This window comes from Thalassophryne amazonica, chromosome 19 (assembly GCF_902500255.1).
Source record: "Thalassophryne amazonica chromosome 19, fThaAma1.1, whole genome shotgun sequence".
Lineage (NCBI taxonomy): Eukaryota > Metazoa > Chordata > Actinopteri > Batrachoidiformes > Batrachoididae > Thalassophryne > Thalassophryne amazonica.
This window is the reverse complement of record NC_047121.1, coordinates 62,817,760-62,842,033: the sequence shown is the minus strand read 5'-3', so window position 1 is coordinate 62,842,033 and position 24,274 is coordinate 62,817,760. Positions and strand designations below refer to the sequence as shown.

The 24,274-nt window shown below is 40.7% G+C and overlaps 1 protein-coding gene across 4 annotated transcripts in view; it reads right to left on the bottom strand.

Moving 5' to 3' along the window:
- LOC117531769 (regulator of G-protein signaling 6-like) overlaps positions 1 to 2,780 on the bottom strand; it is a 112,092-nt gene extending 109,312 nt beyond the window's left edge. For 3 of the 4 annotated variants that reach the window (XM_034194904.1, XM_034194905.1, XM_034194906.1), the window contains exon 1: positions 2,483 to 2,777. The gene's annotated coding sequence lies outside the window, so the exon portion shown is untranslated. Of the gene's footprint in view, positions 1 to 2,482 lie in introns of all 4 variants that reach the window. The other variant, XM_034194902.1, reaches the window with a different exon arrangement.
- Between the last annotated feature and the right edge of the window lie 21,494 nt (positions 2,781 to 24,274).

Sequence of the window (24,274 nt, the reverse complement as noted above, 5' to 3'; positions counted from 1 at the left end):
AATTGCTATATATCTCATAATTACTATTTACCACCTCACAGTAAATTATTTCACTGGTGTAATTCAGTCTCGAATAATTGGCCTCGTCTTGAGGTGGGATTTGGTACCTCATAAGGCTGCAGAGTCAATTTAACAGAGTTAAATTATGGTTAAATATGGTTCCTTTCAAAACGGTGTTAAATCTCTCGACCCCTTCTGATCTGACGCTATGATAGAATCAATTTAACACTATTTTGAATGAGATCACTTGCACAGGTCCTGTAACTCTGCAAAATACACTTTGTGTTGTCAAATTATTACTTAATGTCTCATTATTATGATGATTACATTTTAAATTGGCATTTATCATTTATATATTAACCCTCTGGGGTCCGAGGGCATTTTTTGGACAATTCACTCACCTGGCATAAATGTTTTATTATTGCTGTTAACAGCTCTCCCTGCATCCCACAATCAAGTTTTATGTCTCTTTTTTTTTCCAGGACAACCTGTGCTTTTAGAATATATATGTTTTTGTTGAAAAAAATAAAGCGAAAAATAATTTTCCACACACATTTATACAAAACACACAGCAAACTATAATAAACAACTGTTTTGACACTTTATAAAGATAATTTGAGGTCTTGTGTGAAAGAGTGTACAACAAAAAGGTTCAAACAATAAACACAAATGCACATTTTGAACAATATATACAAAATGGTTGATGCATTTTGTTGTCCATTGATATGGTAAACAGTGCTTTACGCCGAGAAAGCAACAGAGTTATCCAGTAACATTCACATGCAAACTAGTGGAGCAATCCTGATAGTTACACACTTTTTATTTGAGCACGTGAGATTGTCATCTGAGGCTCTCCGTCTGCTCTGTCTGCCTTCACTGATTGCTGTGCGTAATGGCACAGGGCGCACTGGATGTACTCATTGAAGCACCCAGGGGGCTGTTCAAACAGGCCAACTAGTAACATATCACTCCTGAAAATGATCTTTGGCTTTTCACATGAGGTAAATCTGCCCTACGATTGAATTTTGGAAAAGCATGTGACGGTGAACCAATTCCGATTGGACACTCACTTTGCGCACGTCATCACACAGCTTCTATGAGGAGCACAAAGATGGCTGATGGCTGGCTCGAAAGTCCGCGGAGTTAACTTTTCAGCAAAAAAAAAGTATGTTTCTATCTTATATCATTAAAAAGTTATTTATAATTTAGTAAAGCTTGGTCTTAGCCATCGTATACGATGGTGTCGGCCCCAGAGGATTAAATGCCAGGTGGCCTCAAATGGCCAAATGTATGATTTCAGTCACGGACAAACTGGGAAGAGCTGACATTTGCCGTTTGGTATGTTTAAGTATTTTGGGTCAAGGATGAACGTTGTGAAAAAATAAATAAATAAATAAATAAATAAATAAATACAATACAAATAAATACAATAAATATTATATTTATTGTATTTATTTGTGTGTTGATGCTGTAAACTGGCTTCCATGCGTCACATTTGTATCTGACCTCTTGACCTTGTGCGACCTTCCCCTCCAAAAGAGGAAAGTTGAGGACACTGTTTGACACAGGTGCACGGGTTTTGATTTTGGAATATGATTTTTGCACTGCTCTGATTTTGATTTTTCACATTGTCTGTGCAGAAACAACTTCTCAGATGAAGCGTGAGACACGTGCACAGGCGCAACGTGAAATCTTCCTACATTAACTAAATTAGTAACAGTGTATTTTGCTGGGGGCGGGGGCGCCGCGTGCACTGGAGCTGGAGTTTGTGACTTATGTAACAGCAGCACTGCAGCATTAGAAGTTTTAACGAGCGCGCGCGCGCGCACAAACACACACACACACACACACACACACGGCCGCTGTGCTGAGAGGAAATGAAAGAAACTGTGCAAACTCGCCGTCCTCGTACAAGCCTGTAAAAGGGCGGACACACACACACGCACGGCAGCTCGGTCATCATCACAGTTCAACACTTTAATCAGGATGGTGATGTGCACGAGTGAATAAGCAATCATCCGCTCTCGCTTCACTGTTTGCTATTCTAACCACAAATGTGGCGTGCACACGCCTGTGCACATTAGACAGCTTATCTTTGCGTGTGCCTCCGGGGCCGTGCACGGCAGGCGGGATGGATCTCACAACAGTCGTGTGCGTCGCTGTAATTCTGCAGGACAACTTCCTCTCATTGACAAGTGTGCAAATCGGTACCCACAGAAGGCCCATTCTGGGCTTTTAATTGAAAGGTGAATGGGGCAGGAGCGTGCACGTGCATGCATCTCCCAGAGGCACAAATTTATGAGGGCGAAATGGACTTTGCACACGGAGAGACAAAGCACCGGGATAAAAGAAAGACCCTGCCAGCAGGAACAACCTGCATCAATTCACATGCAAACGTGCACAAGACGCACTTGCGAGTCCTCGTTGATTTTCCGCAGCCGTGTACACCACGTCCGTGCCACCTGACAGGAGCGCGCATTACCTTAGAAACACAGGCGCGCCGGGTCCACTCTGCTCGCACCACCGGCTCCCCCTTAGCAACAAGCAGCAGGCAGGTTCATGGTTTAAGTGGCAGTGAGTGAGATGGGGGGATGAAAGCAGAGAAGCAGAGAAAAGATGCTACAGTATTCCTCTAGTCTTCCTCTTCTTCCCTCAGCAGCCCTGCCGTGTCCCGGCAGTGCAGGAGGTCCTCACATGTATGCATGTTGTTCATCTGTCTTCCCTCTGTCTGCACGAGAGAAAGAGAGGGAGAGAGAGAGAGAGAGAGGGAGGTGCTGTGCAGGAGAGAGTGCAGATCAAGTTTGAAAAGGGGGAGGGATGAAGGAATTAAGAGAGTGTAAAGAGGGAGGATGTGTGAGTGATGAGAAGAGGACAGAGATGCACATGCAGCAGCGCCCACTGACGCCGAAAAGATGCATAGGTTCTAAATCCAGAATCCACACCTTCAGACATCACATGACCTCACTGCCTGCCGGTTCTGACCCGTCCGACCCCCCTGCAGCAGGAGCAGGAGCCTTTGGGCCAAATCTGCCTCCTTTAGTGGATGATCCGTGTTTTATTGTCCTGCTCCAGGCGCGGCACAGAGACAGACGGGCTTCAACATTTAGGTCAAATTGTTGTAAAGAAAGAAAGAAAAATCCTCCTCAGGCCCAGTTCTGGTTCAAGCCGGATCTGTTCCATCTTCAGTGTATCTGAGCCAGATGACTTTTCCTGTCAAAGTCCTGTTAGAAGTGACTTTTCATAAGCTGAATTAGATGTGATCAAATGTCAGGAGGATGTATTTAATTCATGCACATTTTTAAATCATTCAGCAACACATCCAGGTACAGGTGCTTTCAAAATAAAAATAAAAATAGTTATCAAATTTACATAAATTTACAATTTATGCTTATTTATTTAATGAATTTAAAGCATGATTTATGCAGTTACACAGCTGTAACTCACAGCTGACAATTTTAAAGTTCTCCGTCTCTGGATTCTGCTTTATTATGGACTAATTTGACCCTCAACAAGCTTTTCTTTCTACAATTATCACCTCCAAATCAAAGGTAAGCTGTACATTTTCCTCTTTTATCAACTTTGTGCTGTAAATTTGCACTTTTCTAATCCATTTGTAATCAGCGTGCACTGTAAAACTATTAGAATATGATGGCAGACGAAGGATTGAAAGCAGAAAATGTGTGTCTGATTTAACAGGTGCACATCAGGCTTCAGGAACACGGTTTGAAAAAATAAACAGTCGAACTTTTAATCACAGAAATGACTCCGGTCCCACTTTCCTCAAATTGGCGAGTGTCAGAGCTGAATTTTAATTTGTACCTCTGCACGTCCAGACTGCTCGGGGTTTTTAATGGAAATACATTGCAATCGGACGGGACATTGATCCGATGTGAGCGAGATGTATGTAACGGATTAGTGTTACAGTCAGGAGGCACCGAACATCTACGGGGAATCCTGAATCAGGACCTACACCTTGTTTAATGACCGGATCAAAATTTCCTCCGAAATTTTTTTTTCTGCCGTATGTATTATCAGAATGTAAATGGCGTGCAGTGAAAGCAGGAACTTTGCTGCTTTCACTGCGCAGCCTGGGCTCCGAGTCTGAGCACGGTGTGAAAAAAAAAACAGTGGGTTTTTAATCACAGAAATGACTCCAGTCCCACATGCGAGGGGTTTAATGGAAATACATTGCGATCAGATGGGACATTTTAGCCGATGTGAGCGAAAAATCTGTTGTACAAAATCCGTTATATACAATGTTTATTAAGTGGAAAACACAAAAAATTTGGAACTTTTTTGTCTGGTGAGTGCGAAGATCTGGTTTATACGCCGACGGTTTTGGTGAGTTTTACTGTATATTACTGTACATGGGAATGAACAATAAATTTACCTCTCAAAGCTTTGATGATGTCGGCTTCTATCCCACATGGCTGACTTTATTTTCCAAAATTTTTCTTCTGTTTGGATCTGAAGGGAATAAGTCCATTTTGAAGACCTTGTTGTGTCGATTTGTGCCTCCACATGCACAACAACCTGGCATTTTCAGTGAATAAATAAATAAAATAGCTGGATTTACATGCAGACAGATTAACAGCGAATGCTATTTTGAACCCGAGATGGCACCATGAGTCACTTGACCGATTTTTTTCGACTTGTCATGTTGCCACTCTCTCTATCAAGGCACACTAGCTTCCACCCCCCCTCCCCCCATTTAATATGAGCCCCTCTCAAACATTCTTGAAAGGGTAGTTGTAAAACAGCTAACTGATCATCTGCAGAGGAATGGTCTATTTGAAGAGTTTCAGTCAGGGTTTAGAATTCATCATAGTACAGAAACAGCATTAGTGAAGGTTACAAATGATCTTCTTATGGCCTCAGACAGTGGACTCATCTCTGTGCTTGTTCTGTTAGACCTCAGTGCTGCTTTTTATACTGTTGACCATAAAATTTTATTACAGAGATTAGAGCATGCCATAGGTATTAAAGGCACTGCGCTGCGGTGGTTTGAATCATATTTATCTAATAGATTACAATTTGTTCATCTAAATGGGGAATCTTCTTCACAGACTAAGGTTAATTATGGAGTTCCACAAGGTTCTGTGCTAGGACCAATTTTATTCACTTTATACATGTTTCCCTTAGGCAGTATTATTAGACAGCATTGCTTAAATTTTCATTGTTACGCAGATGATACCCAGCTTTATCTATCCATGAAGCCAGAGGACACACACCAATTAGCTAAACTGCAGGATTGTCTTACAGACATAAAAACATGGATGACCTCTAATTTCCTGCTTTTAAACTCAGATAAACCTGAAGTTATTGTACTTGGCCCCACAAATCTTAGAAACATGGTGTCTAACCAGATCCCTTCTCTGGATGGCATTACCCTGATCTCTAGTAATACTGTGAGAAATCTTGGAGTCATTTTTGATCAGGATATGTCATTCAATGCGCATATTAAAGAAATATGTAGGACTGCTTTTTTGCATTTGCGCAATATCTCTAAAATTAGAAAGGTCTCGTCTCAGAGTGATGCTGAAAAACTAATTCATGCATTTATTTCCTCTAGGCTGGACTATTGTAATTCATTATTATCAGGTTGTCCTAAAAGTTCCCTGAAAAGCCTTCAGTTAAATCACAATGCTGCAGCTAGAGTACTGACAGGGACTAGAAGGAGAGAGCATATTTCACCCATATTGGCTTCTTTTCATTGGCTTCCTGTTAATTTTAGAATTGAATTTAAAATTCTTCTTCTTACTTATAAGGTTTTGAATAATCAGGTCCCATCTTATCTTAGGGGTTCCCATGATGCACTGAGTGTTTCTTTCTCTTTTTGCTCTGTATGCACCACTCTGCATTTAATCATTAGTGATTGATCTCTGCTCCCCTCCACAGCATGTCTTTTTCCTGGTTCTCTCCCTCAGCCCCAACCAGTCCCAGCAGAAGACTGCCCCTCCCTGAGCCTGGTTCTGCTGGACGTTTCTTCCTGTTAAAAGGGAGTTTTTCCTTCCCACTGTCGCCAAGTGCTTGCTCACAGGGGGTCGTTTTGACCTTTGGGGTTTTTCCGTAATTACTGTATGGCCTTGCCTTACAATATAAAGCACCTTGGGGCAATTGTTTGTTGTGATTTGGCGCTATATAAATAAAATTGATTTGATTTGATTTGATCTACATTCATACCATAATAGCCCTATTCCTTTTGTGTATAATTTGTAATTCTCTGTAATATTGTATAGTTTGTATACTCATCTTCTGTCTGTCCCTCGGTTTCTGGGAAAAAGACACACCATTTATTAGGTAATCCTAAAAAGCAAATAGACAAAACAGGAAAAAATGATGTAAAGGTTACTAAAATTTCATTACATTTTAGTTAAATCATTTGCTTGTAAAGTGGCTCCATAAGCTCACCTTCACTAACATCCTTGTTGCTTGTGTTCTTTTATGGTTTTGTCTTTTTATTGCCTTTTTAAATTTTTAATTTGATTTTCTCTGTTTTTATTATGCCGTGTGAAGCACCTTGAGGCGATCTCATTGTGAACTGGCGCTATATAAATTAATAAATTTGATTTGATTTGACAAGATGAGGGACCAGAACCTGGACCAGCACCTCCTGCTTTGTCTGAAACTAAAGGCCATGGGGTTCATAATGTTAATATTACATTCTGATAATACATTTTTTATTGTAAAAAGTTTAAAATATTTGTGCGTGTGCATGTGCTTTTGTAGGCAGGTGTGTGTGCAACTGGACTGTGGTCATATTGTAACCCACAGAAGACAGGCAGGCTAATGCATGTTTTTTCTGTCAATCCCAGCAGTCATGGGGCGTGAGGCGGGACAAACCCTGGACAGGACGCCAGTTTGTCGCAATGACATTTAAACAATTCTGTCAAAAATAAAAACTTTTATTCTTGATGATCACAAAACTGTTCCATCGTGTTTAATTCATATAGTCTCCAAACCCTTTGATATAGTTACGAGCTTGAGCTTGAGTCTGACCTTTCACAGGTCACACAGAATCAAAGGTCATGTTCAAGGATTCAAGGATTCAAAAGAATTTTATTGTCATATGCACATAGGAACATGTTCCCTGCACAATGAAAGTCTACTGCATTTAACCCATCCTAATTGCCAGTTAGGAGCAGAGGTCACCTTTAGGCGCCCGGGGACCAACTCCAGATGTACATCCCTGCCTAGGTCAACAGCAGGGCTGAGCAAACCATGACTGGCCTCATGACAACAGACGACACACACATAACACACAACACACATAAGCCGGCCCGGTACATGAACACATATAAAAAGCACACACAAGGTAAAACTAGGGAGAGAAAAACCTTCATAGCTGCTGCGTTAAACCACACAGCAGCAATGCAGGAAAAAAAAACCCATCAATCAATCAATCAATCAATTTTATTTATATAGCGCCAAATCACAACAAACAGTTGCCCCAAGGTGCTTTATATTGTAAGGCAAGGCCATACAATAATTACGGAAAAACCCCAACGGTCAAAACGACCCCCTGTGAGCAAGCACTTGGCGACAGTGGGAAGGAAAAACTCCCTTTTAACAGGAAGAAACCTCCAGCAGAACCAGGCTCAGGGAGGGGCAGTCTTCTGCTGGGACTGGTTGGGGCTGAGTGAGAGAACCAGGAAAAAGACATGCTGTGGAGGGGAGCAGAGATCAATCACTAATGATTAAATGCAGAGTGGTGCATACAGAGCAAAAAGAGAAAGAAAGAAAGAAACACTCAGTGCATCATGGGAACCCCCCAGCAGTCTAAGTCTATAGCAGCATAACTAAGGGATGGTTCAGGGTCACCTGATCCAGCCCTAACTATAAGCTTTAGCAAAAAGGAAAGTTTTAAGCCTAATCTTAAAAGTAGAGAGGGGGGTCTGTCTCCCTGATCCGAATTGGGAGCTGGTTCCACAGGAGAGGAGCCTGAAAGCTGAAGGCTCTGCCTCCCATTCTACTCTTACAAACCCTAGGAACTACAAGTAAGCCTGCAGTCTGAGAGTGAAGCGCTCTATTGGGGTGATATGGTACTATGAGGTCCCTAAGATAAGATGGGACCTGATTATTCAAAACCTTATAAGTAAGAAGAAGAATTTTAAATTCTATTCTAGAATTAACAGGAAGCCAATGAAGAGAGGCCAATATGGGTGAGATATGCTCTCTCCTTCTAGTCCCCGTTAGTACTCTAGCTGCAGCATTTTGAATTAACTGAAGGCTTTTCAGGGAACTTTTAGGACAACCTGATAATAATGAATTACAATAGTCCAGCCTAGAGGAAATAAATGCATGAATTAGTTTTTCAGCATCACTCTGAGACAAGACCTTTCTAATTTTAGAGATATTGCGTAAATGCAAAAAAGCAGTCCTACATATTTGTTTAATATGCGCTTTGAATGACATATCCTGATCAAAAATGACTCCAAGATTTCTCACAGTATTACTACAGGTCAGGGTAATGCCATCCAGAGTAAGGATCTGGTTAGACACTATGTTTCTAAGATTTGTGGGGCCAAGTACAATAACTTCAGTTTTATCTGAGTTTAAAAGCAGGAAATTAAAGGTCATCCATGTCTTTATGTCTGTAAGACAATCCTGCAGTTTAGCTAATTGGTGTGTGTCCTCTGGCTTCATGGATAGATAAAGCTGGGTATCATCTGCGTAACAATGAAAATTTAAGCAATGCTGTCTAATAATACTGCCTAAGGGAAGCATGTATAAAGTGAATAAAATTGGTCCTAGCACAGAACCTTGTGGAACTCCATAATTAACCTTAGTCTGTGAAAGAGATTCCCCATTTACATGAACAAATTGTAATCTATTAGATAAATATGATTCAAACCACCGCAGCGCAGTGCCTTTAATACCTATGGCATCCTATGGCCTAATACCCATCAGCACAAAAAAAAACCCAATGATCACACATAGACGAGAGACAACGAGACGATGAGACGACGACCGAGATTTTAAAAGTCCAGTTATCAGTTATCAATCAATCAATTTCAATCAATTTTATTTATATAGCGCCAAATCACAACAAACAGTTGCCCCAAGGCGCTTTATATTGTAAGGCAAGGCCATACAATAATTACGTAAAAACCCCAACGGTCAAAACGACCCCCTGTGAGCAAGCACTTGGCGACAGTGGGAAGGAAATCAGACAGAACACTCCAGAGGCAGCCTTTAGGCGCCGTCAACGGCCTTGTTTGTCCATCCTGGAGGGAAAAGGGGCCCAGCCCTGAACAGTCCACTGTCCACAGTCAACGTCAGAGCTGGAGAAGGTAAGGGTGGGGGGAGACCAGGGTGTGAGGCTTAAGTGTTGTTCTTCTTCAGGAGGTTTTTATCACAGTGGCCTTGAAGTGCAGCTGTGTTTTGGGAAGCCGAATGAATATCCAGATTAGCAGACGCCTGAAAGATTCCACAGTCTGAAACAGAGTGGCTTTCAATACATCTGAATATAGGAGAGGAGATGTGGTCATTACTGACGATCAAAGCAGTTTTCCAGTGCAGCCATCCTCCCAGAGATGGTTTCCAACGTGCGGTTAACACCCGCCGACTGAGCTGACACTGCCCTTCCAATCGAATCAATCATGTGGGGCAGCCTGGACGGGCCAATTATTGCCGCTTCCACCTTCTTAATTTGCCGGTAAACCAGCACTATGCCCACTCCACACAGCAGAAAGCCGGTCACCACCGAGCCAAATATATACACATCTTCGACGTCCTCCACAGACAGCATGTAAAGGCACATGACCTGCCATTTCCTCCAACTGCCCATCATGTAGCCCATCACATGCGTCCCGGCAGGACAGGTCGGGTCCTCCGCCCCCGAGTGTCTTGTAGAAAAAATAGTGTCAACTGCGTTCAGAGACCACTTTAACAGATCCATTTTTTGCCGTTTTCCAGAAGAGCAAAGCTGGCAGCCTCACAGACAACACGCCACAGAAGCAGGAAAGATAGGGAGGGAGGGAGGGAGGGAGAGAAGAAAAATGCCGAGTGCAAGGAGTCAAAAAAAAGGCCATAACACAGAATGAGATTAACTTTACTGTAATCCTCAAAATTAGTCTGTCTGACGAAAAACTCAAAAACACAGTTAGATTGTTATATTTTTTTCCCCAGGCAGCACAGAAATTCACCTGAAAATGTGCAGTAAGATTTTTCTTCGTTCTTAGCTCAGTATCAAATTCACTGGCATGTCAGTGCAACAGTGAAGAACATGAAAACTTCATGATGGTATGTCCTGGATCCAGATTATTACATTTTTACTGAAGATTCATATCCTGACAGACAAGAAGTGATTCAAATTTCAAGGTCAAAGGTCAAAGTCAGTACAAATCTTGGAAAACTGTAAAAATCCCTATTTTTATAATTGAACAAATTTTTAAAAATTCATAACTGTCTAAAAAATCTTTCATAGTTGAGGGTCTTATGTAGGATGGTATCATTTATCACCTGACAAAGTTTGATCTGGATGTGATCCAGATTATAGAGTTTGTGGCCATTTAAATTTAACATTCAAAACCACATTTAATGTATATTTTACATTATATCTTAATCAAATGTGCCTCAATCACTCTCATATTTGAAAGTGAGGTGCAGACTGCCACTCACTATCACCTGACAAAGTTTGATCCAGATCTGATCCGGATTATAGAGTTTGTAACCATTTAAATTTAACATTCAAAACCAAATTTACTGTATATTTTATATTATATCTTAATCAAACGTGTCCCAATCACTATCATATTTGAAAGTGAGGTGCAGTATGTCACTCACTATCACCTGACAAAGTTTGATCCAGATCCAATCCAGATTATAGAGTTTGTGGCCATTTAAATCTAACATTCAAAACCACATTTAATGTATATTTTACATTATATCTTAATCAAATGTGCCTCAATCACTCTCATATTTGAAAGTGAGGTGCAGACTGCCACTCACTATCACCTGACAAAGTTTGATCCAGATCTGATCCGGATTATAGAGTTTGTAACCATTTAAATTTAACATTCAAAACCAAATTTACTGTATATTTTATATTATATCTTAATCAAACGTGTCCCAATCACTATCATATTTGAAAGTGAGGTGCAGTATGTCACTCACTATCACCTGACAAAGTTTGATCCAGATCCAATCCAGATTATAGAGTTTGTGGCCATTTAAATCTAACATTCAAAACCACATTTAATGTATATTTTACATTATATCTTAATCAAATGTGCCCCACTCACTGTCATATTTGAAAGTGAGGTGCAGTCTGGCACTCACTATCACCTGACAAAGTTTGATCCAGATCCGATCAGGATTACAGAGTTTGTGGCCATTTAAATTTAACATTCAAAACCCCATTTAATGTATATTTTACATTATATCTTAATCAAATGTGCCCAAATCACTCTCATATTTGAAAATGAGGTGCAGCCTGGCAGTCACTATCACCTGACAAAGTTTGATACAGATCTGATCCGGATTGTGGATTTTGTGTACATTTGAATTTAAGGTTGAAAAGCCCATTTGATGTACATCCATCCATTCATCCATCCACTTTCTTCCGCTTTATCCAGAGTCGGGTCGCGGGGGCAGCAGCTCAAGCAAAGCCACCCAGACCTCCCAATCCTCACACACCTCCCCCAGCTCCTCCGGGGGAACCCCAAGGCGTTCCCAAGCCAGCCAAGAGACGTAGTCCCTCCAGCATATCCTGGGTCTTCCCCGGGGCCTCCTTCTATGGGACGTGCCCGGAACACCTCGCCAGCGAGGCGTCCAGGGGGCATCCGGAAAAGATACCCGAGCCACCTCAACTGGCTCCTTTCGACATGGAGGAGCAGCGGCCTGACTCGAGCTCCTCCCAAGTGACCGAGCTCCTCACCCTATCTCTAAGGGAGCGCCCAGCCACCCTGCGTAGGAACCTTATCTCGGCCGCTTGTACTCGCGATCTCGTTCTTTCGGTCACGAGCCAAATCTCATGACCATAGATGAGGATCGGAACGTAGATCGATCGGTAAATCGAGAGCTTTCCCCCCTACTCTTCACCACGACGGTCCGATACAGCGACCGCATCACTGCAGAGTGATGCTGCACCAATCTGTCTATCGATCTCACGCTCCATCCGTCCCTCACTTGTGAACAAGACCCCGAGATACTTAAACTCCTCCACTTGAGGCAAGGACACTCCACCGACCTGAAGAGGGCAAAGCACCTTTTTCTGATCGAGAACCATGGCCTCGGATTTGGAGGTGCTGATTTTCATCCCGGACGCTTCACACTCGGCTGCAATCCGCCCCAGTGCACGCTGAAGGTCCTGATTTGACAAAGCCAACAGAACCACATCGTCCGCAAACAGCAGAGACGAGATTCTGTGGTTCCCAAACCAGACCCCCTCTACACCCTGGCTGCGCCTAGAAATTCTGTCCATAAAAATAATGAACAGAACCAGTGACAAAGGGCAGCCCTGGCGGAGGCCAACGTGCACTGGAAACAGGTTTGACTTACTACCGGCAATGCGAACCAAGCTCCTGCTGTGGTCGTACAGGGACCAGATAGCCCTTAGCAAAGGACCCCGGACCCGTACTCCCGGAGCACCCCCCACAGGGTGCCCCGAGGGACACGGTCGAACGCCTTCTCCAGATCCACAAAGTACATGTGGACTGGTTGGGCGAACTCCCATGAACCCTCGAGTACTCGATGGAGCGTGTAGAGCTGGTCCAGTGTGCTGCGGCCAGGACGAAAACCACACTGCTCCTCCTGAATCCGAGGTTCAACTATCAGTCGAATTCTCCTCTCCAGTACTCTGGAATACACCTTACCGGGGACGCTGAGGAGTGTGATCCCCTGTAGTTGGAACACACCCTCCGGTCCCCCTTCTTAAACAGAGGGACCACCACCCCGGTCTGCCAATCCAGAGGCACTGTCCCCGACTACCACGCGATGTTGCACAGGCGTGTCAGCCAAGACAGTCCCACAACATCCAGAGACTTAAAGTACTCAGGACGGATTTCATCGACCCCAGGAGCCTTGCCACCGAGAAGCTTTCTAACCACCTCGGTGACTTCAGCCTGGGTAATGGATGAGTCTGCCTCTGAGTCCTCAATCTCTGCTTCCTCTTCGGAAGACGTGACGATGGGATTGAGGAGATCCTCGAAGTATTCCTTCCACCAACCGACAACATCCCCAGTCTTGGTCAACAGCTCCCCACCCGCACCATAGACAGTGCTGGTGGAGAGTGGCTTCTGCCTCCCGAGACGTCAGACGATTTGCCAGAATTTCTTCGAGGCCGACCGATAGTCCTTCTCCATGGCCTCCCCAAACTCTTCCCAGACCCGAGTTTTTGCCTCTGCGACCGCACGGCTGCGGCACGCTTGGCCTGCCGGTACCTGTCAGCTGCCTCCGGGGTCCCACCTACCAACAAAGACAAGTAGGACTCCTTCTTCAGCTTGACGGCATCCCTTACTTCCGGTGTCCACCACCGGGTTCGGGGATTGCCGCCGCAACAGGCACCAGAGACCTTGTGGCCACAGCTACGAGCGGCCGTATCAACAATGGAGGTGGAGAACACGGTCCACTCGGACTCCATGTCTCCAGCCTCCCCCGGGATCTGGGAGAAGCTTGTGGCCGAAGGTCAGATGATACGACTACAGAGTCGATCATCGACCTCTGGCTCAGGGTGTCCTGGTGCCACATGCACTTATGGACACCCTTGTGCTCGAACATGGTGTTTGTGATGGACAAACTGTGACTAGCACAGACGTCCAACAAATGAACACCACTCGGGTTCAGATCAGGGAGGCCGTGCTTTCCGATCACCCCCCTCCAGTCTCACTGTCACTGCACATTTTGGCGTTGAAATCCCCCAGGAGAACAATGGAGTAGTGTTGGTGTACATTTTGCATTATATCTCAATCAAAAGTGCCTCAATCACTCTGATTTTTCTGTTGTGGATTTACCTACAGCACCAAAATCAGTCAGAAACCAGGTGCCAAAAAGCAATGACAAATTGTGCATAGCTGAGAGAACCAATGTTCTGTGAAATTGATCTGAAAAAGAATTCAGAAACCAAAAAAAGTTAGAAAAAAAAAAAACCCTGATTATTCCACACAAAAAAACTTTGATTCAAGTGCATGAACTCAGTCCATGATACACCTGACATTTGATCACATCTAATTTATCTTATGAAAAGCCACTTCTAACAGGACTTCAACCGTGAACATTTTTTACAAGGTAAAAATTTGTGGAATTGTAAACTTGGTGAAGGTTTGCGCTCTACGAGTGTGATGCTCCAGTTTACTTTATATTGCTTGTATCTGACTTGCCTTTGATCTGGATCTGTATCTGGACTAAAACTTAATCAGCTCTTCCTTACCCTGAGGTTCACAGTGGTGTCAAAAGTACACACATTTGTTACTTAAGTAGAAGTATAGATACTGCAGTTTAAAAACACTCTGGTAAAAGTTGAAGTATCAACTTGACCTCTTTACTCAAGTAAAAGTGAAAAAGTATGTGCTCCAAAACCTACTTAAAATATAAAGGTATAAAGTAACCTTTAAAAAAGAAAAAAGGTAGATGCCACTATATGAATTGAAAGCTTAATTTAAAAACTGATTCGTTCTACATGTGGCCCAAGACCCAAAACCCAAAATTACCCCCCAACACCACCTGCACGAAAATGTTTCAATTCTAGAAGCTCTGAAATACAATCTGGGACTATTCCAGACAATAAACTGCAGTGAGTGCAGCATCCATTTACTGAAGGAAAAAAAAAAAAAAAAACAAAACAAAAAAAAAAAAACCAACTTTCCTATTCATTCCAGTAGTATTCTGCTCTTACTAGGATGCAGCAGTTTTCTAGTTTGGCAGATAGTTCTTGAGGAAATCACTGAAGAAATTAACACATTGAAAATATGGTTTGACCGAAACAAACTGTCATTAAATAAGACAGGGATGAAGTGGAGGTGTAAGAATCACTAGGTGTTCACAGGAAACACTTGTTTATGTATGTATTTATGTATGTTCATTGTTAGTTGCTTTTATATTTTCTGTTGTTTCTATTCAGGTTCTTTTTGCCTCTTTCTCTAGAATTGTATATAATAATCATCAGATTATTAATATATAAACAAAAATAAATTTAAGAAATATTACAATTTGAAAACAAATGCACCCGAACGTGATGAGAGCTGCAATTGCTAAATGCTAACTTTTAACATTGAAAATGCCATAGACATGCTAACGCGTTAGCGTGGCTCCCGTTTTTAAGTTATAAAATACATCTATCAACTGTTTCAGAAGACCATAACAGGTCGGTTTAACATAGAAAAGGTAAATAATACTCACAGAAGTATGCTCTTTAGGGTTTTAGCAGGGGAAAATTAAGCGAAAGAAAGAAAGAATAAACGAAGCAATAGGTCGAAGCATTGCTTCAATCTGCGAACCACTGCTTCGATTGGTTCACGGTTCAAAGCAAAGCCGCGCTGCAGAAAAGTTGATTACAGGCACACATGACGTGAAATATATATATATATATATATATATATATATATATATATATATATATATATAAACATTAAACTGAAGCAAGAGTAACGAGGCTGTTTTAAAAATGTAAGGAATAGAAAGTACAGATACTTGTGTGAAATGTAGAAGTCAGAAGTAGGCAGAAAAATAAGTAAAGGAGTAAAGTATAGATACCTGAAAAGTGTACTTAAGTACAGTAACGAAGTATTTGTACTTCGTTACTTGACACCTCTGGAGGTTCACCTTGACACCACTGAAATCATTTCATGTGTTTTTTAGATATTTTGCTGACAAACGAAAGACGTGGAGAACATCTTCCTTGGTGGAGGTAAAGAGAGCAGAGCTGCACATCACACCACCATCTGCTGTGATAATCTCCACATCTCTGAGCAGTCTGACCCGTGGCGATAACAGTGAACCACGAGGCGCTCTGCAGTCAGACAAGGGAGCAACTAGGTGACGGACACACGTCTGTAAGCTGCTTTAAGGGGCTGGTCCTGCTATAATCTGCATTAATGCCAAATTATTGAACAGCATGTTCATGGCCACAGATTGCAGGATTTATCTGTTTGTTTGTTTTTTCCTCCTCAGGGGAACATGTGCAGCCTGGTGCACTCTTCTGCAGGACTTCATGGTGCAATCACTGCTTTCACCTAAAACTGTCCACATCATCGTCCTTCAGCTTCTCTGCTCCCGTCCATCAGTCTGACTCGTCCCTGACTGAGTGTGTGTCATCACAAGTGGAAAAACAGCAGCTCACAGTTAATCACAGCAACACACACACACACACACACACACACACACACACACACTGACCTGTTGCCTTCAACCTCTGCAGAAGGTAATATTTATGTTGTCTCACTGTATGCTCAATGCTGCACACTGACACAGTGTTCTGCAAATATACTGTAATAATAATAATAATGATAATAATAATAATAATGAAAATCATGTGTAAAACATCAAGTTTGACAACTTTCCTCCAGCGTTGCCAAATACCTGAACCTCACCTGTTACATTCTACCGCCACCTGGTGGTGATTAACAGTAGTATGACGGTTGAAATTTAAAATCTTTAATTGCACGATTTGTGTAGCGACCTGAGAGTTATTAGTTATACTTCTCATAACAATAACAAATATTTATTTATAGAATAAAATGTCTCAGCTCAGATTATAAAGCACTTCCAATATCAAACATTGCTTTACATATTAAACAGTGATTAAAAACAAAAAATATTACATTTGAAAGTTAAAACATACTGATGTACAAAAATGATAATAATAATCTCATATAATAGCCAAGTGGCCTTTGTGTACTTGCGTGTGTGTGTAACTTCGATCACGGAGAAACTGGAGACGTTTGGCGATTTGTTTATGTCTTTTGGGTTAAGGATGAATGCCGCCAAAACGTAAAGTTGATCGGACTATTTTTTGGAGCAATTAGGGACATTATGTAATAGCAGTGAACAATGGACGTTGATAATTACATTGTGGACTCACACACCATTCCAGCAGGGGGCGGTAAATCATTTTAATATTAAAAGCGGTGACCTTTGTGTATTAGAGGTGGTGATACTGGGAATTTTGGTATTGATCCAATGCCAAGTAAATACAGGCCCAGTATCACCGATATCGATACAGATACTTTTTCATATTTAAGCTTCATAGATCCAAAGGATCCAAAAGAAATTCTATCCAAAAGAATAGAATTTCGCCATTGTACGTGACAACAAAATACTTTATTATCACAAACAACATTTTTGTTTAAAAAAATATCACTCAACACAACTTAAAACAAAATCTCCTGAGGTAGAGGGCTGACAAACCACAATACAAGGGTGCACTGCTCCGTGTTGTGTGACACAGCGTAGTGCTGCTTTTACAGACAGAGAGCAGTCTTTGATGAATCTGCGTGCGCAGCAGTCAGTGTGTGTGGGAGAGAAAAAAAGCTTGAGTATCGATCTTTTTACACGCAGATCGTTCAATATCAATACCAGCGTTAGTATCGATATTATTGATATTAGGATCGATCTGCCCACCTCTACTGTGTGTGTGTGTGTAGCTTCAATCATGGAGAAACTGGGAAGACCTGACCGTGGCTGTTTTGGTATGTTTATGTATTTTTAGTCCAATATGAATGCCGCAAAAACAGAAAGTTGATCGGACTAATATTTTTGGAGAAATTAGCAATATTATGTAATAACAGTGAACAATGGATGTTGATATCACCATGAATCAGTCCCTGGTAACCAGACAAGCTCCGACCAAAGGAAATATCTCAACCATGCCAGTTGTAAAACATGACATCAACTAAATGTGCCAAATAATAAATAGTTATTCACAAAACTTTCCCATTTTAATTTCCTGCACTTTCAGTTAATTCAGTATTATAGAAAATTTGCATAATTTATTACCACCCTTGAAAAATGTCAGCTACCTATTTTATAAATGCGACCTAATCGAGGGCACATGGATCCCCACGGACAACGCACTAGTTTAATAATAATAACAGGCATGGTGCACACTGTATTCCACTGGTCTGCGTTAGCAGCAGTGTAAATTGACATTAATAAAACATTTCTGTAGGCTCTAATGGAAAGCTTTGCCAGCAACTGCTGTGTTACTATGGTAAATCAATCAAATCAAATCAATTTATTTATATAGCGCCAAATCACAACAAACAGTTGCCCCAAGGCGCTTTATATTGTAAGGCAAAGCCATACAATAATTACGGAAAAAACCCCAACGGTCAAAACGACCCCCTGTGAGCAAGCACTTGGCGACAGTGGGAAGGAAAAACTCCCTTTTAACAGGAAGAAACCTCCAGCAGAACCAGGCTCAGGGAGGGGCAGTCTTCTGCTGGGACTGGTTGGGGCTGAGGGAGAGAACCAGGAAAAAAACATGCTGTGGAGGGGAGCAGAGATCAATCACTAATGATTAAATGCAGAGTGGTGCATACAGAGCAAAAAGAGAAAGAAACACTCAGTGCATCATGGGAACCCCCCAGCAGTCTAAGTCTATAGCAGCATAACTAAGGGATGGTTCAGGGTCACCTGATCTAGCCCTAACTATAAGCTTAGCAAAAAGGAAAGTTTTAAGCCTAATCTTAAAAGTAGAGAGGGTGTCTGTCCTCCCTGATCCGAATTGGGAGCTGGTTCCAGAGGAGAGGAGCCTGAAAGCTGAAGGCTCTGCCTCCCATTCTACTCTTACAAACCCTAGGAACTACAAGTAAGCCTGCAGTCTGAGAGCAAAGCGCTCTATTGGGGTGATATGGTACTATGAGGTCCCTAAGATAAGATGGGACCTGATTATTCAAAACCTTATAAGTAAGAAGAAGAATTTTAAATTCTATTCTAGAATTAACAGGAATCCAATGAAGAGAGGCCAATATGGGTGAGATATGCTCTCTCCTTCTAGTCCCCGTCAGCACTCTAGCTGCAGCATTTTGAATTAACTGAAGGCTTTTCAGGGAACTTTTAGGACAACCTGATAATAATGAATTACAATAGTCCAGCCTAGAGGAAATAAAATGCATGAATTAGTTTTTCAGCATCACTCTGAGACAAGACCTTTCTAATTTTAGAGATATTGCGCAATGCAAAAAAGCAGTCCTACATATTTGTTTAATATGCGCATTGAATGACATATCCTGATCAAAAATGACTCCAAGATTTCTCACAGTATTACTAGAGGTCAGGGTAATGCCATCCAGAGTAAGGATCTGGTTAGACACCATTTTTCTAAGATTTGTGGGGCCAAGTACAATAACTTCAGTTTTATCTGAGTTTAAAAGCAGGAAATTAGAGGTCATCCATGTCTTTATGTCTGTAAGACAATCCTGCAGTTTAGCTAATTGGTGTGTGTCCTCTGGCTTCATGGATAGATAAAGCTGGGTATCATCTGCGTAACAATGAAAATTTAAGCAATGCCGTCTAATAATACTGCCTAAGGGAAGCATGTATAAAGTGAATAAAATTGGTCCAGCCAAAACTGGCAAAAATCAACCAAACGAGCAGATACTGACCTTAAATTACAAGACAACATATCAGACAGTAAACATTGTGATGTGATGCAGACAGGACATTATTTTGTATGTTTGGAACACTTTGTCATGTGCTTTGACTACACCGCCTTATTTCCCTTATTATTTATTTTAGCCTCAAGAGTCATCAGGAGGTGACCCCCGGTCCCCACAAATTAGGAATACAAAGTGTCAGGGGATCACCCAAATACTTATGCTAAATATGAAATTGGTCAGCTGGTTCTTGACATATCTTGCTATCAAAGGTGGTCATGACAATTTCTTGAATATCTCTCTGTAACCTTGACAATAACCTTAAAGTCACCGTAATCAACCGGCGTCGGGAGATCACCCGTATTTCACACTGGGGGGGTCCATAATACTCTCAGTGCTTTTTACATTTCTGGCTTGTTTGGAAACAATATGTTTTAAGATTTCAATGAGGTCATGTGATCATGAGCATTAGTTTTATGGAACGATAAAACTCTTATCTTGAGGTTTTGGGTTTGTTTTAGTATTTTAGTTTCAGTCTGGCTGAAATTTAGAACTTCATAAATGATTCAGTAAAAGTCTTTAAACTGGTGTAGAACAGACAACTGTCAAACAAAGTGTAATTCCACAAAATATCTTTAATAGAATATAAACATCTGTACACATCACAGTCGGGTGGAAACAGGATCACATGTTGTCACTCAATAAGGATGAAGGTGCCCATCTGTTTAAATCCAATTGTAAAGCAAAAACTCTGCAAATAGAAAGGTGCAAATTCTGATGAATATTAAATTCTTCTTACAGTATTTACAGTGGCACAGTATAAAAGTAATGGTTTAAATAAAGATTTTGTCTGGATCATATTCTAGGCTAGATTATAAAAAAAAACCCCACCTTGGCAAACATAAGAATGTGTGTTAAGTTTGCAGCACGGTGACAAATATTAATCATAAAATCAGAAACAGTACCGACGTCATCAGTTGACAGAAATCAGGGTTTGATTTCTCTGGTGGGGTGTGTGCATGCAAAGACAGAGCGTCACTACATCATCTTAACACTAGGTGGCACTGTTGTTCAATCCACTGCAGCAAGCAAGGATGAAAATGAGCAATTTCAGGAAGAAAACTTTAAAACAAAAAGATAAAACTTTAAAACCTGAAGGCATGAAGTCGGTGCTGAGCTCTGACTGCCTGCCGTTTGTCATATTCACAAAGTTAAATTCACACATTTTAGTTGGTCACAGCATAGTGGTGGAAAAAGCACATTAACGAGCTCAAAGGGTCAGTTGAGGAAAATTATGCCCAGATCTATGGGGTTAAAATGGTCTCATTAATATTTGTAAATGCACACAGGGTGATCTATAAATAATCATTGATTTGCAAATGTGTTCAGATATCCACAAATGCAAATTTCATATTTGTAACTTGTAAATTGGTCTTTGCAAATAATGTTGTATTTGCAAATATAAAACTTAATTTGTAAAAAAAAAAAAAAAAAAAAAAAAAAAAAAATTACATTTGTAAAACTGGAAATTGTATTTGTGAATTGAGTTTCAGCATTTGTGGATCACCAGTTACATGCATTCATCGCTTTCCTCTGATGTAATTTTGAGACATTCTTTTCGCGAAATCCACACAGATCCACAAACAAATGCCTACTTGATTCGCAAATACACACTCACGCACACTGGATTTCCACTATTTGGCAGTGTGGTTCCATTCATTACACAGCCGTCTATTTAGATCTCTCAGCCATTTGACTCATTTTGACTTCTGATATGAGCTGGACGGACATGGACAGACAAGGAGAGCAGTCACCATCATCTAATGTAAGTACAAACAACTTTTGTTGTCCTAACTTAAGATAAGACTCGACACGCTTGATTATGTTCCTTCTTGAAGGAACATAATCAAGCGAGTCGATGTCCATGTCCGTCCAGCTCATATCAGAAGTCAAATGAGTCAAATGGCTGAGAGATCTAAATAGACGGCTGTGTAATGAATGGAACCACACTGCATCTAGTGGATATCCAGTGTGCGTGAGTGTGTACTTGCGAATCAGTAGGCATTTGTTTGTGGATCTGTGTGGATTTCGCAAAAAGTATGTCTCAAAATTACATCAGAGGAAAGGGATGAATACGTGTAATTGGTGATCCACAAATGCTGAAACTCAATTCACAAATACAATTTCCAGTTTTACAAATATAATTTTTTTTTTTTTTTTACAAATAAGTTTTATATTTGCAAATACATTATTTGCAAAGGTCAATTTACAAGTTACAAATATGAAATTTGCATTTTGTGGATATGATTATTTGTAGATCACCCTGTGTGCATTTACAAATATTAATGAGACAATTTTAACCCCATACAGATCAGGTGAACTGTGCAGGAATGAATAGTTTTGTTTTTAAAGGACAGCTGAGTGTTGAGCTGCTTTATCCTCATTATTTCAGCAAATAAAAGTTCTAGAGTTGATTTCAGATCCTTTGGAGTCCATTTTGGTCCATTTAAAAACTAGCAGTGATCAAAGTTTTCTGGGAATTACCGAAAATTGCTACGTTACCACTACCGCTTTTAACAACAATTAGTAACCACAGTTAGGCGGTTTGGTGTCAGCGTTTGCAAAGGTGGTCATGTGTGAACCGTTAATGCTTTGCATCAATGATGCTAACAGTTTGCAATGTTGCATTGCTGCAACGGCTACCATAACAGCAGTCACTATTGTAATAATTATTACAGTAGCGGGCGCTAATGCACAGCTAACAAGCAATAAATGTTATTGTCATTAATTTATTTTCCTAATGCACACCTAATGTAACCGCGGTTGCAATAAATACTTCACACATATGGTACATACGTTTGTCAAAAGATTATTGTCAGATAATTATTTCCATATTAATGATTACAGTGGCAGGTGTTAATGCACAGCTGACTTTAATAATTGTTACAGTATTAGGTGTTAATGCTAAGTTAGCTACTGTTATAATTATTACAGCGTCAGACATTAATGCACAGCTAAGTTAGCTACTGTTATAATTATTACAGTGGCGGGCGTTAATGCACAGCTAACTTTACTAATAATTGTTACAGCATTGGGAGTTAATGCACAGCTAAGTTAGCTACTGTTATAATTATTACAGCGTCAGACATTAATGCACAGCTAAGTTAGCTACTGTTATAATTATTACAGCAGCAGGTGTTAATGCGCAGCTAAGGTAGCCTTAGCCACTGTTATAGTTATTACAGTAGTGGGCATTAATGCACAACTAAGTTTACTGTTGTAATTGTTAAAGTATTGGGTGTTAATGCACAGCTAAGTTAGCTACTGTAATAAGTATTACAACGTTGGGCGTTAATGCACAGTTAAGTTAGCTACTGTTATAATTATTACAGCATCAGACATTAATGCACAGCTAAGTTAGCTACTGTTATAATTATTACAGCAGCAGGTGTTAATGCGCAGCTAAGTTAGCCTTAGCCACTGTTATAGTTATTACAGTAGTGGGCATTAGTGCACAACTAAGTTTACTGTTGTAATTGTTACAGTATTGGGTGTTAATGCACAGCTAAGTTAGCTACTGTTATGATTATTACAGTAGCAGGTGTTAATGCACAGCTAAGTTAGCTACTGTTATAATTATTATAGCGTCGGGCGTTAATGCACAGCTAAGTTAGCTACTGATGTAATTATTACAGTAGCAGGTGTTAATGCACAGCTAAGTTTACTGTTGTAATTCTTACAGTATTGGGTGTTAATGCACAGCTAAGTTAGCTACTGTTATAATTATTACAGTAGCAGGTGTTAATGCACAGCTAAGTTAGCTTTAGCCACTGTTATAGTTATTACAGTAGTGGGCATTAATGCACAACTAAGTTTACTGTTGTAATTGTTACAGTATTGGGTGTTAATGCACAGCTAAGTTAGCTACTGATGTAATTATTACAGTAGCAGGTGTTAATGCACAGCTAAGTTACTGTTGTAATTCTTACAGTATTGGGTGTTAATGCACAGCTTAGTTAGCTACTGTTATAATTATTACAGTAGCAGGTGTTAATGCACAGCTAAGTTAGCTTTAGCCACTGTTATAGTTATTACAGTAGTGGGCATTAATGCACAACTAAGTTTACTGTTTGTAATTGTTACAGTATTGGGTGTTAATGCACAGCTAAGTTAGCTACTGTTATATTTATTACAGTAGCAGGTGTTAATGCAAAGTTACAGTTATTACAGTAGTGGCCATTAATGTAATAATTGTTACAGTATCGGGCGCTAATGCACAGCTAACCTGCCTACCTTTACCATAAATGCTAATATTGTCATCAGTTCCTTGAATATAACAATGCGTTTACAAATTCATAGTCAAGTCAGTCACTTTCCAAATACTTATTACAGCAGAGGTGAAATGCAGCTATTATAATAAATGTTCATATATTATATATATATGAGCCTGTTATAATCACTTTCCTAATTATTTATTATTACTGCAACACAGCACTAACTGTGGCCTACACTATCTGTGGTTAGCTTTTTCCTTAATACGGCCCATCAGTCATCAAATGCACACACCGGCGCAGCAACGGTTGTACGCTGCACATGGGAAATCCAATAATTCCCAGGAAACTGTCACTGTAAAGTGCTTTAATTCCTGCAGTGTTCAATGGACGTGGATTTGTAATTAACCTCAAGTTAAAGCATTTCGCACTACAAAGTCATGCGCTGTGACGTACAGCTAAACAACA